Source organism: Miscanthus floridulus, chromosome 8, assembly GCF_019320115.1.
Source record: "Miscanthus floridulus cultivar M001 chromosome 8, ASM1932011v1, whole genome shotgun sequence".
Lineage (NCBI taxonomy): Eukaryota > Viridiplantae > Streptophyta > Magnoliopsida > Poales > Poaceae > Miscanthus > Miscanthus floridulus.
In genome coordinates, this window is record NC_089587.1 from 100,783,515 (window position 1) to 100,799,516 (window position 16,002).

The 16,002-nt window shown below is 43.2% G+C and overlaps 1 non-coding gene and 1 pseudogene across 1 annotated transcript; both read right to left on the bottom strand.

The window, feature by feature from the left end:
• Positions 1 to 5,544: 5,544 nt before the first annotated feature.
• LOC136469647 (dehydration-responsive element-binding protein 2C-like) lies at positions 5,545 to 6,395 on the bottom strand (annotated as a pseudogene).
• Positions 6,396 to 11,472: 5,077 nt separating this feature from the next.
• LOC136478892 (small nucleolar RNA Z102/R77) lies at positions 11,473 to 11,552 on the bottom strand. The gene has a single exon (XR_010764553.1). It is a non-coding gene; the product is annotated as a small nucleolar RNA Z102/R77 (small nucleolar RNA).
• Between the last annotated feature and the right edge of the window lie 4,450 nt (positions 11,553 to 16,002).

The window sequence follows — 16,002 nt, forward strand, 5'->3', positions numbered from 1 at the left end:
AAAGCTTATTCTTTAATCGACCTATAAAGACAATAGATGAATCCTCCCTTCTAAAGACTTCCACACCCTTATCCATAAAGACATAATTGTAGCCCATCTCACATAATTGAGAAACGGACAACAAATGTAACTCAACAAATCAACATGTAAAACATTTGTAATTAAAAGCTCAAGGGTTATAGCAACTTTACCAAGACCAATCACATGCCCCTTTGAATTGTCTCCAAAGACAATATTTTCATTTGAGTGCATCATTGGGGAATATGATGAGAACATACTTCTTTCTCTGGTTATATGATTTGTACATCCGCTATCAAGAACCCAACTTAATCCACCAGAGGAGTATGCCTGCAAAACAAGTTTAGTTGCTAGATTTAGGTCCCTAACTTGACTTGAGGCCTTGCATGTTAGTCACAAGAAACTTTGGAACCCAAATAAAAGTATTTCTATATATGTTGATTCATTTTCCAACATATTTTGCAACCACTTGACCACTGCTGTTGTTCTTCAATACAAAACATGATGTCAAGCTTTGTCTAGGTGCATGAGCCTTTGGTTGATAAGAATACTTGTTCTTGGTGCCCCATATTGATTCCTTTAGCTTTTGAGAGACCTGCTTCTGCTGGAACACCTTCTTCATGGGCTTAGTCTGATCAGGATCAGAATTGGTAGCCTTCCCATTTCTACGGGGCATGGCACTACTGCCCTTCACCGTGACACTTCCGCTTGGGGCTGCTGCACTGCTGCGGGCTATGCAGGCTGATCTATACTGATTCTGTACTTCCTTTCAAACTATACACATTCAAAGCCATTCACTATCTTTCTTCCATTTGTTTTGGCTCATGTTGTGTGGCCTAGCCCATGCTTGATTGAGGGATGTCTTCCTTTCTTGTATTGTGGCCCTTTTGGTTCATCCTTCTTGTCATTGGTTTGGACCTTACCATCCATGCCCCCTCTTCCAATGATCTCATTGAACCTAGCAATCTCCATTCTCATAGCCTCCATATTGGCAAGATTAGTGGAATAGGCATTCAAATCAAGATTATAACATTTTCCACAACCTTGACTAGTGGAGGGAGTAGAGGTTTCCTTTGCCTTAGAGGGATGTGAGTTGCTATCCCAAAGAATGTCATATTGCAGCTCAAGTTCTTTGTGCTTTTCATCCAAGTCACAATGCTTTTTCTTGAGAGCATTATTTGCTTTCTTTGTGATAGTATGGTCCTCTTGCTCTTTGGCCAAAGCCTTGCCCAAGGATTCCACCTCACTTCTCTCTAATTCAAGAGCTTCCTTGCTAGCAATGTAGAGATCCTCTTGTTGGATAAGAGTTTCCTCTCTAGATTCTAGCTTGGCTAGGACACTCTCTAAATCCTCCATTAGCTTAGTAATGAATAATTTGGTCTTTCCATCCAAATTTTTAGTTATCATGTTAATTTCTTCATCACTAGATCCATCATCACTATAGCTATCACTAATATCACTACTAGAGATATCACTAGGAGGTGGAGGAGGTTTGGTCTTTGATTTTACCTTCTCACCCTTTGCCATGAGACAAATGTGATGGGAGTAGTAATCATTATTGGACATATTGTTGAAGAGCCTTGGTGTAGGGGATGACTTGTGGATAGCAACGGTTGCAACCTTCTCATCCTCTTCACTTGTGCTCTCTCTTGTTGAGTCCCATTCATGCCCAATGTGAACCTCTCCCATGTACTTATTGCTCCTTCTATGGTCGGCCTTGTCCTCTTTCTTGTCCTTCTCGTACTTGTTGTCTTTGATCTCATATGGACACTTGGCAATGAAATGATCGGTGCTACCACAATTGTAGCATGTCATCTTCCTCTTGTTTGGAAACTTTCTCTTCACTACCTTGTATCATTGTTTCTTTAGACCTTTTTGAAATCTCTTCATAAAGAAAGCAACATCATCAACCTTCTCATAATGTTCATCATCATTTTCATCTTCACTTGAGGATGATATAGTCTCTACTTGCTCTTGGACTTGCTTGCTTGCTTTAGGCTTGCTTGTTGAAGCTTGCTTGTTGATCTTGGACTTGCTAGTAGAGCCTTGCTTGCTTGATTTGTTGGCCTTGAGAGCTACATCCTTGATCTTTATGCCATCTAATTTTGCTTGCAACTCACCAAGCTTCTTCCTCTCATTTGCTTCTTCTCTTTACATGTCAAAGGTCAAGATCCTCTCAAGTACATCATTTGGTGTGAAGTACTCAAACTTCTTCTTGTCTCTAATTAGAGTCACCATAGTCTCATTTCTAGGTGAATAAGCTTCCAACATTATCTTCACTACCTTGTGATCATCTAGCTCATCACCACCATAGCCTCTAATCTTTCCCGCCATGGTCATCAACCTATCAAACATCTCTTGTGGCCCTTCTCCATCCAAGATCACAAACCGATTGATCTTGGCCATCAACAAATCAATTCTTTCCTTCCTCACTTTGTCAACCCCTTCATGTGCAAGGTGTAAAGTGTCCCATATTTGCTTGGCAACATCAACACCAATCACTCTATTGTATTCATCACCATCCCAAGCACTAAGCAACACACTTGTGGCTTGACCACTGAGATGAATAATTCTCATTTCATCTAGTGTTGGATTCTTGGGATCAACAGGTGGCTCAAATCCATTGCAAACTACCTCCCAAATGCTGGGGTGAAGACCTATAAGATAAGCTCTCATCAAGTGCTTCCACTTAGCAAAGTTAGTCCCATCAAAATGAGGTAACTTGCCCGTGGGTACATTTATGAAAAACCTCTGATCATGGTTAGTCATAGGCATAGAAGAATAGTTAAAGGATACGGCAACATATTTGTTGTTGGAGTTGGTTTTGCCCTTTCCTTTCTTTTCCTTCTTGCCTTCCTTGGTCACTTGGTAGGACTCATCATCATCTCCATCTTGGGAACTACTTGATATGTTACTTGATGATGCATTTGTTGCGTTCTCTTCTTCTTCCTTCTTCTTCCTAGCTTCTCTTCTTTTTCTTCTTGCTTCTCTCTTGAGCTTTCTTTCTTCTTTTCTTTGCTTCTTGCCTTCTAACATTTGTTGCTCCTTCTTCTTCTTTTCTCTTGCTTCTCTTTTTCCTTTCTAGCTACCTTCCTTTTTCTTCTTTCTTCATCATTTAGAGCTTTCTTGGCATCGCTAGCCTCAAGTTGCGGGAGTGTGGTATTGCTTGTTGTAGAAACACTTAGCTCGCTGTTGTCGGTGTCATGCAACTCCACATCTTGTGGATCAACATCAATGGGCTTCACACCACTAGTACCACCTCTGAGCTCCATACCTCACGCGATAAAGTGCTCACGAGGTAACCTACTTTGATACCACTTGTAGAATCTCTAGTTAGCCTAGAGAGGGGTGAATAGGCCTATTAAAACAAACTTAAGCAAACGTTAAATTCCACCCCACGGCACTAACGCTTTGAGCCCACGGCACAGCCGCTCTGTGGCACTACCGCTCCTGCAGACAACTTCGAGGCACAATTCAAATACTAAGTATGCAAACTTAGATTAGACAAATTACTGAGGTTCCTGCAAGTATGTAGTTCACAGATTGACAGATAGAAGTGGTAGGAACAACATACAAAAGTAGATCAGACACAAACCCTAGAAATCACCTCGATAATAATTTGAAATGCAAGTGAAGTAAATCAAGCACAAGGTGACACAAGCATTTATCCTGTGGTTCAGCTCACCCCCAAGGCTTGTCTAAGTTCACATTGTTGAGGTTAGCCACTAAGGTTTAGGGCTTTGCAATCCTTCCTCATTCTCAAGTTAAGAGGGTTAATTCTTAAGATGAGGGGTGAGTTTACTAGCTTCAAGAGATGGTTACAAACCTTCTAGGACTACCACACAAGTTGGCAAGCTCCACGGGCGATGCTCTAGCCGGCTAGGAGCAAGCTCTAAGAGTAACAAACACAACCGCCGGCCAAAACATGAACCAAGTGCTCTTTTGAGTTGGGGAATCAGTGGATCTACTCTCTAATCAAGTTTGGCACCTTTTTCTCTCAAGGATTGATGGGAAATCACAAGGGAAAGCTTAAGAGCTTTTGGGCACCAATGGAGGAGAGAGAGAACAAGAGCTAAGCCAAAAGGCGTCGGTCTAAAAAGCTAGGCGAGGAAGAAGACCATTGTGAGGGAAGGGAAGAGGTATAAATACCTCCCTAGGTCCCAATGGTTAGATAAGTCATGGCAGTGCTGCGTTTTACCCACGGCAGTGCCACTATGTGGCATAGCCGCGCCTCAAGTGCGGCACTGCCGCACCAAGTCTGACAGCATAGATAAAAGAGTGTTGAGCAAGCTATCAAGGCTAAACTTTTGAGGATGCTTGTGTGTAAGATTGAGCACTTGGTAGCACAGTTTGTCTTAAGCATTGTGTCCTCCTTTATAGTACGGCTTTTCCTATACTCAAATTTGAAATATAAAAGAATATAAACCTTCTTTGAGTTTGAAGCCATCAACATTTGTAATTTGGGGGCTCCTCTGCTTTGTATGATATCCTCGATTCTAAATTCCCTGCTTATCATCTTGATAAATCTCATTAGTCCTCTAATTGAGCGGTCATTATCACCAAAACTCATAATTATGGCTTGATTGCACTTTCAGAGTCAAAGCAGAGGGACAACGACCTGCTGCTGGTGCTGGGCGGCGTCGGTGGTGGAGTCGATCATCATGGTGGGGGTTGATCAGGCGGCCACCCTATGGTCCTAGATGCCAGCGGCTTCGTCGAACACCTTAGGGGCACCTCCTGGAAGCCCTACAGGCCTAAGTCCTCCGCTTTGGGTAGCCATGTCATGAATTCTGTGAAGTTGTCTGGCCCCTGGTGTAGAGGAACTGCCACCAGCTCATGGATCATCTACTAGTGACACTGCATCTCCATCGTGGTGGTGGTGGTGGTGTCGTCGATGTGGTAGCCCTACTCCTATGGCACGACGGCCACCATTATCATGTTGTATGACTATGGCGGTGTCATCTAGAACGATGTCTAGTGGTGGTAGGTGGTGGGCGAGGCCGCCATGGTCACTACGACAAGGTGGAGTTGGAGTTGGAAAAGGTGGAGTTAGAAAGGGAGTCAGAGTTGGATGATGACACATTGGCAAAGTAGCTAGAAGAGTGCATCATCATAGGCACCGCCACCATGGCGGCTTGCTAGTGCTGTTGTTGGAGGTACTGGTGGTGGTGGTGGTGGCCACCACCACCAGCAGTAGGGCAAGCTACCACAGTGTCAGGGGACAAAGACAACGCCACGACCACTAGTCCTCCTCCTCTGCCTGTCACAACCGCTAGAGGAGGAGGCAAGTGCAGGTTGAGGCATGCACAGTCGCATTACGCTAACAAAAGTAGCAATTAACCAATACCAAAAAAATGTATTCTATACTACTCATCGTCAGAACATGTTGCTAATATAAATCGAGGGCATACAGTCATTGCACACTCAGGTCAGACCTGGTGCAGGGCACATGGTGTCATCGATCAAGAGAGTCAAAGCAGAGGGATGACGACCTGCTGCTGGTGCTGGGCAGCGCTGGTGGCGGAGTCAATCATCATGGTGGGGGTTGACCAGGTGGCCACCGTGTGTGGTCCTAGATGCCGCTACTTTGTCAAACAGGTCAGGGGGCACCTCTTGGAAGCCCTATAGGCCGAAGTCCTCTGCCTTGGGTAGCCATGTCATGAAGTCCTCGAAGTCGTCTAGCTCCTGGGGTAGAGACGTTGCCACCAGCTCATGGATCATCTGCTGGTGATGCTGCATCTCCATTGTCGTAGTGGTGGTTGTGTCATCGATGTGGTAGCCCTATGACTATGGCACGGCGGCCACCATCATCATGCAGTATGACGATGGTGGTAGCAATGTCATCTAGAACGACATCTGGTGGTGGTAGGTGGTGGGCGAGGCCGCCATGGTCACTAGCGATGAGGTGGAGTTGGAGTTGGAAAAGGTGGAGTTAGAAAAGGAGTCAGAGTTGGACGATGACGTGTTGGGAGAGTAGCTGGAAGAGTGCATCATCATCATAGGCGTCGCCGCCATGGTGGCCTACTGGTGCTGCTGCTGGAGGTACTAGTGGTGGCGGTTGTGCCCACCACCACCAGCAGTAGGGCAAGCTACCACAGTGTTAGGGGACGGAGACGACACCATGACCACCAGTCCTCCTCCTCCTCCACCTATCGCAACTGCTGAGGACGAGGCAGCTACAGGTTGAGGCACGCGTAGTTGCCATAGAGATGCCTGGACATGTTGTCATAGGCGTGCATGGCCTCGAGCGCGCTACCGAAGGTGCCGAGCGCACCGTGGTTGGGCTCACGAATCTCAGCCACCCACTTGCCCTAGGTCCACTGGCGGACGCCGCGGTAGGGGCATTGCTGGTTGTCTGGCCCGCCCTTGCCCTTCATGCAAATGTGTGTAAGTGTGTGTAACATTTACATGTGTATGTAACATTTACAAATGTGTGTGAATGTGTGTAACATTTCGCCTTCCTTTACTACTTTGTAAATGTGTGTAATGGAATTCCAAGGATGTACTTATGTATAAATTGTGTAAGATAGCATTACGCTAACGAAAATAACAATTAACCAATACTAAAAATGTATTCTATACTACTCATCGTCAGAACAGGTTGTTAATATAAACCTAGGGCATACAAGTCATTGCACACTCAGGTCAGACAAACCCTCTTTTGGAAAACAAGGGTCGACAAACAACCACCTTTTCCTAGAGCCAGCTTTTCATAAATAATCTACACCAAACGACCCCTAAAGATGTGATCTAGCACAACATATCCTCTGGTCGGAATGCAGTGCCTGCACTATTACTGCTATACCCGCCTATGCCATCATGTGACTCAAACCTTGGTTATGGACGGTGGTCATCGCAAAGAGACTTCACACAGAGGGAGAGTCTTCGAGAAGCAACTTCCACCACTTTTAATATTGTTAGGTATAGATATAGATATACGCATAGCTATAGTAGGTGGGCCAATATGTTTTTCGTGGAGAAGCCACGTCCGATGCATTGATTCTAACATTTTCACTTCTTTAACGTGTTGTGAGACCCACACCCTCTATTTTGTCCGGTTGTATGTTGCTTTTTGAAATTTGGCCAAGGTGGAAGGTGTTCTGTATAAAACATCAAAAGTTCTCTTAGTCCAATGTCCTAAAAGGAAATACAACATAAATTAGGACCTTAGAGGGAGTCGATTCACGTCCTATGTATCCATTCCTTGAATCCATCGGACCTTGTGACGCTAGCTCGAAGGGATGTGTGCAACGTTTTCTCCTATTGCAAAGCATAGATATATTTGCTAGTAATACCCATGATTTGACTTATACAAGTGTTGTTTATCACCAACTTTGGTTGTGCCTCCACCATATATATGTTCTATATGTTGTTCATTTCTAGTATTCAATGGTCTTGACATCTCTTGTCAAAAGAAAAGTAAAGTTTCACCTAAGTGTTCCAGAGGGCCCACCAACTCATAAATTTTGAGATATTAGATTGTGTTAAGATTTGTGCTTTATGATGGTACAAATATATATGGTAAGGAATGTCAACTGGACATGCACGTGCGACACACACGTGGCTATATATATTTTTTGAATTAATAATAATATTGTTTCTATATTTTATACCTACAAAATTAAATAAACAAAGTTTTGCTGTTGAATATTAACTTCATAGAAACCTGGCACGTGAAATGTGGAAAAATGTTCTTAATATCACTTGTATAACAGGGAATCATCTATCTCAATCTAATCTGCCTTGCCAAATTTAAAGAACTGAAACATCATTGGAAATAATATCAATTTAGTGATGCATAAATTGATTCCGATATTGAGGAAAAGAACAACATGTATCATATGTGTGATGTAACACTAGCACTACGATTCGAGATAAACTCAAACTCCCTAGCGCTAGTAACAAAAGAAAAACTAGAGCGAATAAAGACATTCTTACAGTGGGGTTGTCGGCACTAAAGTAGGCGAAGCAGACCGCCGACTGAGACCCGCGAACACCGGCATAGAGAGAGGAAGACGTCAAGCAAGCAGTCGCGATGGTGCTTCCCAAAAAACCTAATATGGCCCCTACCCCGTGCAGGGACACGAGGGGACATAGGCTTTGGAGACCTGCTCTCCCGGCACTGATGACACGTCGGCGGCGAGATGGGGAAGACGGCGGCAGCGCAGCATAGTGGCACGAGGAGGAGATAAATTGTCTATACTGAGGACGACGTCTCGTCCCAATATATACACATGTCGCAGCTAAGGAAAGTAGTTAGCCGCGCAATCACAACGTTAAGATGATTGACCTACCATTAGTCGACTAGAGAAATTAGTGCAATCACCGTTAATGCGAGAATAATTACTTGCCAGCGCAATTTTCTCCATATATGTAAAAATATCGAGTAGCAAAAGGAAGCCGCGCACCCGCAAGGTCAAAGCGAGAAATTGCCGGACTATTCACGAGTATGTCGCGTGCCCACGCCCATCGCCCGTCCAGCCCAGCGTGGCGAGGCGAGCGCGTGTGTTTCCTCATTTTCCTCTCTCCAATAGCTTCAATTAGTTGGAGAGAACTTAACTATTTAAGTTGGTCTCACTACTTTTAGAGTAGCAATGTGGAAATAAAGTCCTCCATAAATACCATGTATGTGTGAGTAGGCTTTGGAATTTATTAAGGAATATTATTTGGGCCAGCCCAAATCTTCTAACAAACACTTCGACATATAAAATTTGGAATTGCATTATGATCCTCCTTCAGCATGCAGATCTGTCAGATCTTTGCCGCTAACTAAAATCCAACAATTCCTGTAGCATTAGTTGCCGAAACAGGCTTTAGACAACATGATAGTAAAAGTTTCTAAAAAAGTACAGTTGTCACTTGAAATAGATCTAGTGTTCTATTTTAGTATTGTACCAAAATGGTTCTGAATTTTTGTAAAATGCAAAGATCCACAAAATAAATCATTTCAGATGTTGTCCTTGTGTTAGAATTGGCAGCCACGTGTAGGCTTTTAAAAACAGAAAATGACCAAAATAGTTAAAGATTTGTAACAATAGGATATATATCACCTTTGGTGGACGACGAGAAATTACTGGAGAGGATGTAGTGTCTCGTTGCAGACAGTGTAAAATAAGCTTGGTCACAGAGAATTACGATCTTTTTTAATGGCACACGTAGAATTCCCTCGGTAAAATGAGCTTTCATTGTTGCAAGCCCAGGCTAAACTCCCTTGTCTGGTGAACTAAAGATGACATGCCAGATTGAAGATCTTTCACTTTAAAGAAAAATAGTTCATTCCACGTGTATTGACGGTATATTTAAGAAACCTAAGATCTGGAATGATTAGACAACTCTCAAATCGCGCAAAAAATAGTTATCTTGAAGGGAGAAAAATACTAGTTGCAGGAACATACTCCCGGACACATCGTCCTAGATGATAATCAAAATCGTATATGATCGTGGATTATTACTGTCGGCTGATTTAGTGTGAGAGAAAAATATTGTTTTAGCTAGAAATTTACGATCGTTTACTATCAAACGAACATGCTGCAAATTAAATAGGATTGTATGATACTTAAATTGAATTTTTGGATTCATTGCTCCCTCCAAACACTAAACACATATAAAAGTAACTTCAGCAGGGCTCATGCTTTAGCTCCATAACTAAATATAGCCAGCGAAAAAAACGTGCTCCAGCAGCACCCGGCCTAAAATTTGAGTGGACATCAAATCCACCCTCCATATCCCTGTGTTGGCTCTAGGCCCCAAATCCGTTGGCCTTCCTTTTCACTCGTGCGTGCCTTCGTTCACCCCGGCGCGCTCGCTCCTTCCCTCGCTTGCTCCACCGCACCGACGACGGCGAGGACCAGGACCGCGCCCCACGAACCGACGACGGCTACGAAGAGGTCTGCGCCCGACGCCCCGGCGCTGGCAAGCTCCGGCGGCTCTGGCGGATCTCCCCCGCACGCGGGCACGCCGCCCCCCGCCGCGCGGGCTGTTGCTCCCTCTCCCTCCGTTGGCCGGCAGGCGTCGGCGTGTCTCCCTCTCCCTCTCCCGCGCCAGCATTCTCGGATCTCTATCTATCCCCATGCACGACCACCCCCCCTCTGGGCGACTCTCTTCGGCGGACGCGGCGGCGCAGGAGCCGTGCGGCCCCTCCCCTACCCTACACGGCGCGCTCGGCCTGCTCCAGCTCCCTCCGATGGACGCGGCTGCGCGGTGCCTGCTCCCTAGTAGAAGGAAGAAGAAGAGACCATGACAAGTGGGGCTCGTCTGTCATCGAATCTTGCGGCAAATACTAAATGTAAACGAAAAAAAACTAATTGCACAGTTGGGTGAGAAATCACGAGACGAAACTTTCGAACCTAATTAGTCTATAATTAGACACTAATTGTCAAATACAAACGAAAGTGTTGGGCAGCTAAAACCCAATTTTTTTTATCTAAACGCGCCCTGAAATAGATTTGGGTGCTGCTGTTGGAGTGTTGCCCCTCCTGGAGTTGCTCTAATTCAGGAAAAGGACATACTGCTCCTATTTCCTTGACAGTTCTCCTGTAAGGAAGGCAAGGTGATCCTATTTCCCCTCTCCCACAGATGTGCAAGTGTGAAACACCCGTGCTCCAGCTTGCCTGAATCCTAACCTAAAATATACCCTGAAGTTTGAAAGACAATATGCACATGAGTAAAAAGTAAAAGCACAATATCTTTTTACGTCATCCTTCAAACTTCGGAATAAATGGAAGCTGTAACTATTGGCACACAATAACCAGAGTGGAAAAGAATGAAACATATGTGCTACACCATTTTCAAAATTCTAAGGTTCACAAAAGTTCAGAGTTCACAGGCACAAGTATGAAGTATATTAAGGAGAGAACAGAGGTACTATAAATCATGTAGTACTGTTCAGGAATTGATGCATGATCCACTTACCGATTGAGATATACCATGAATTGATTCATCTGAGTAATCCATGATGATGTGCAGGCGTGTAGCTTAAGCCATTAGTGCAGAGTCTTGCAATGAGAATTGCTTGTTTCTCTGTACTCCAGATCGGAAAGAAGTTGATTTTTTCCCTATACATTGGTGAACAATATGCATAGCTTTTAAAGAAGTACTAAAACTGGACCCAGGAACAAAAATCCATGACACAAAAATCGATGACACAAAAATCCATCGTATCCTCAGATCGACAGACAATTAAGTTTTTATATATGATAAAATGGATTGTGAAACCAGCAGTAGTCACTCAACAGTTCCAATGTCATATTAATAAATGGTTTCCTAAAACAATACAAAGTAATAATTAAATAAATGGTTCGGTGGTTTTGGAAAATCAGATGGCGATGGAGATGTTAAGCTTTGTCAGTAGTGATAGCGCATTCTTGCATATGTTCCCTGTGTGCTCATGTGCTTGAAGGCTTTTAGTTTCATATACGTAGGTCTATGGTACTGAAATGTTGCACTTTGTAATTTCGTTGCCTTGGTAATACAGTTTGAGCCATCATGGCGGCCAAACAAACAAATACGGAAACAATTCAATCATCACATCATCTCCTCACCGGAAAGACAACCATGGAACTTTATACGAAAAATAAAAACAGAATCACAAACGAATCAAGAAGCGGTAACCAAAGCAAAAACGGAATCAGAATTCAGCACAAACAAGCATATGGAACAAGGGGCCGTAGGGAGCAACTGAGGATGCATCAGATCTCCAAGGTGAAAAAGGGTGTGACATCACAGAGATGCCTTGGACGCAAATCTATACTATAAATACTATAAAGGAGCAGAGTAATTGTAAAATACCTTGAAAACATCCTACCCACTTATGATCTCCTTCCTTGATATAAATCCTACATATGGGCCCACGTAAAAGGAAGGCAGAAACACTCAGGAACACGCGTGTTTCGTCCTCTCAAACGTGGAACAACGTCTCCCTTAGTACTTTTTTCACCTAGAGCCAACATACCCGCCCGTGTAGAGATTATTTTCTTGCGTGAATCGACGCCCTGGAGAAAAGGAAGGGGGGGTGGGTACGCGGGCGGGTATGCTAGCTCTGGGTGAAAAAAAAAGTGCCGAGGGAGACGTCGCTCCACATTTGAGATGATGAAACACACGTGTTCCTTAGTGTTTTTGCCTTCCTTTTATGTTGGGCCCATATGTAGGATTTATATCAAGGGTGGAGATCTTAAGTGGGCAAAGTAAAATGTATTTTACAATTCCTTCGTTCCTTTATAGTATAGATAGATATAGATTAAGGGGTTTACTTTCTTACAAGATTAAGGACTCTCACTAGTATGGATCGTGGTAAGGACATTATTTAGTGTGAGCGACCATGATGACTTAATTTAGCATGTCTTGTTAGTTGTTAAGGCTAGCCATGAGAGTTTGGTCAAGTATTCTATTAGGTTATGGTTTGTCACTTTAATTTATATTAATCCTAATTCCTAATTCAACCCCCCTTGGGCCATTCAACTCCTTTTAATTGGTACCAAAGTCTATTGCTCAAAGGATTAGCCTTTACTACCTACAAAAATGCCAAAGAATGGGGATCTGCTCCCAAGTTCGAGGGAAAGGACTTTGCCTATTGGAAAGTCCACATGTTTGCATACCAGCTCAACTTAACCTAATTAATCTGGTTGTCCCTGAAATCACACCATCCGTGTTATCCACTATGTTCATGCGACATATATGTAGAGTTCTCATTATAATGCATAAAATGTAGTTTCAGTTACAAACAAAGTGTTGCACACACTTACGAACTGAGCGTAGCTCAGATGGTTGGGTTCCGTGTGGTGGAACCTGTAACACCTCGGGTGTTTAAATACTAAAACCTGACATGTCATTATACGCATTGCAAAGCAATTGGCAATTGGTGAAAACTTTGAGATGCATACACTAAAACAATTTTATATTTATGTGGTATGTGTTGAATTGTATTGTTTGACTCAAGTTCAAAGTTTGTTTGGATTTTGAATTTTTCGAGAAAACCCCGATTTTCAGCATTTAAATCCTACCCTGAAAATCCATTTCAAAATCTAAGCATATTTTGGGGTTGAGCCCAAAAGCAAAAGTGTAGAGCTTGTCAAGTTATACAAAGTTTGTTTTTAGAGTTTTTCAAGTTGTTTAGAAAAATTTTCAGTAATTCAAAAAGGCGTAATTCGTTAAATTTCCCTATTCAAATTCAAAAGTTCATTTCAAAATCTAGACCGAATTAGGAGATGGTTATAAAAGCAAAGTTGTAGAACTTTTGATTTTGAACAACTTTTGTTTTTGGAGATTTTTGAGCTGTTATGAAAATTTGGGAGTAATTTGAGTTTCTAACTGGATGGCAATTCTGTAATTAAGTGGAACAGTACTCGCCGCTCAAGCTACACCGCCGGCGACCTTCTTCGGCGTTCCAGGCGCGTCGTGGCCGTCCTTGGCGTCGCGCTGGCACGAAAACGGCTCCGTCGTGGCTTCCTTGAGCTTCTAAGTCGCGTTATAAGAACCGAGACGCCGTCGTCATCGTTTTTCTTCCTCCTCTGTTTTTCCCGTCACCACCATCGTAGCTCCGTCGAGCTCTCGCCGTCGACCTAGCGCCGTTGCCGTCTCGGCAAAGCCCATCCCAGCTTTGCCTATTCCTTGCGCACTCAGCCAACCAACCTTGGTCGCCTGTATTCGCCGAGAACTTGCTGTGCGCGCTCCTCTTCCTCGCGGCTAGCAACATCTCCGTCGTGGCCAGCACTCTACGGTGAGCTTCTGACCTCGAGAAGCATTGTTTCAGCTTCTCCGTGATGCCGTGGTGCTTTGTGCCCGGTTGATTGATCATTTTGTCCACCACAGTCGCTGGAACATCGTCGTCATCGTTGCGTGCTCCGCCATGGTTGCTGTGAACGTCGACGAGCGCCTCCGTTGATCATCTAGCTTGGCTCTTGGCTCCAACTCGTTTGGGGTGAGCTGCTGGTGCTTCCTGAGCCATCCGTTTAAGCTTTACAGGTCTCACATCGCCGGTGTAGAGCAGCAGCACCATCGTGGCCGCCATGGTCGGCGTAGTGCTCGGTTCAGTCCGTAATTGGTCGCGTTAGTGCCATAAATCGATGCGATGTGACGTAGTGATCATGTTAGTACCCTCGCCGTCGCTGTTGGTCTCACCGGCGGCGAGAATTCGCCGGTCAGCACGCGTGCCGCCGTGGTCAACGTCGGAGGTTAGGGATGACAGGTGGGGTCGGGTTGTCAGTGACTCAACGTTCAAATGGAATTTTTTCTATTTTCATATTTGAATGAATAGTGATGTAATTTGTTATTTTTGTGTAGATTTATTTAGAGCTCCAAAAATTATGAAATTTTTTGTGTGACCTTCCTATGGTGTATATTATTTATGAAAAATATGAAATAATGTTTTTCAGTACTTTTTGAGTGTGATAAAAATTGCTCAATTAATTAATAAATCGATTTCCATGATTTTTCTAGGCTTATTTAATTGTCCAAAAATTATGAAATTTGTTTTGCCACTTACTTATCATGTAATAAACATATACTAAAATTTTGAGCTCAATTAGAATAAGTTGATTTATTTCATAATTTTGAATTAAATAATTAATTCATAAAAACAAATAGTAACCTTTAATGATTTAGGTTTTGTTTGAAATTTTAGATTGAGTGATGACCTTGGGTCATTAGTTGGTAATGATCCTTGGCAATTGATGTAAGTAATATGAAAAAGATTTGGTTAGTTTGACTTGCAACTATACCGTGAAGGAAAGTTGTATTCAAATTCTTAATTTTTGCATCCATCATCGAGCATCATGTTTCGTATTCCGCATCATGTTAAACATGGCATTGTTACTAAGTGTAGTGAACGAAGGTGAACACGTGATATTTAATCAAGTTGTTGAGGAGGTTAATCCGTCTGTTGAGGTCGGATCGAATACTTGTGAAATGTCGCAGGAGCTGGACTTTTCCGTCAACGAAGGCAAGCCCCGGATGCATACAAACCTACCTTATGTTTTACAAATTAATTTCGCTTTTGCTTTCTGTTACCGCATCAAGTGATTAGGAGTTAAGTAAGAACCTAATTGGTGCATTACCACCCTTGTTATTCCATATTTACCATATTACCAGTTTTAATTTTGTATATGCCTAGTTTTGCTTAGCTATGCTTAGAACGATGAAAGTCAGGTGATTAACTGCCACCTGCAAGTTTTAAATGGAACCTTGGTTACTTATGTTATCATGTGATATGGGGATGTGGAGTAATAAATCTAGACCGGACGGACTCGGTGTGTGTGAGCCACAAGACATGGAGGTATTGTGAGCGAGTTCTTTCCGCCTGTGTCGATTAAGGCACATCCGTTGTTGAACTATATGCGGTGAGACTTTGTAGTACTAACCACATACTCTGGTAAGCCTTAACTTGGCGATTCTATTACGAGAATGGCTACTCACGCACTAGGAATGGAGAGATGGCGGGAATAGTGTGTACCCACGTGGCAATGGGCTGGATTGGTGGAGTACTATATTCTCGGGTGGCGCGGACCCATTCTTGTTTTAGAGGATCCGAGAGTAGGTTGGTATATGTAGGTCAGGGACCTGCATATGTCGTGTGGTCTGGAATTCCCAGCTAGGTTTAATCGGTTCGAATCGTCGTTGCTCCTCGGTTATGGAGACTCACTTCTCTATTCATCATCGTAGTACTAATAACTGGAACTCGAATAAGGCTTGTGAAGGTATTGGATATGAAGTTTCATGATCTCAACACGGATTGTGTCAGCTTTGTATATGATTTTATGAAGTTTTCTATATAAAGAATTTTGTTAAAGAGCTTTTACGCAAAAGAACCGTGATTATTATTAAAGGTATACCTTGAATCCCTGAGCCTGCATTCCTAAGTTTATCAGTTAATATTTCGGTTAAGTCTTGTTGAGTACTTTTGTACTCAGGGTTCGTTGACCCTTGTTGCAGGTGAGCCTCATGAGCAGATCTATTTTGGATCGTGCTGCATGACAGTTGTTCCTTGTGATG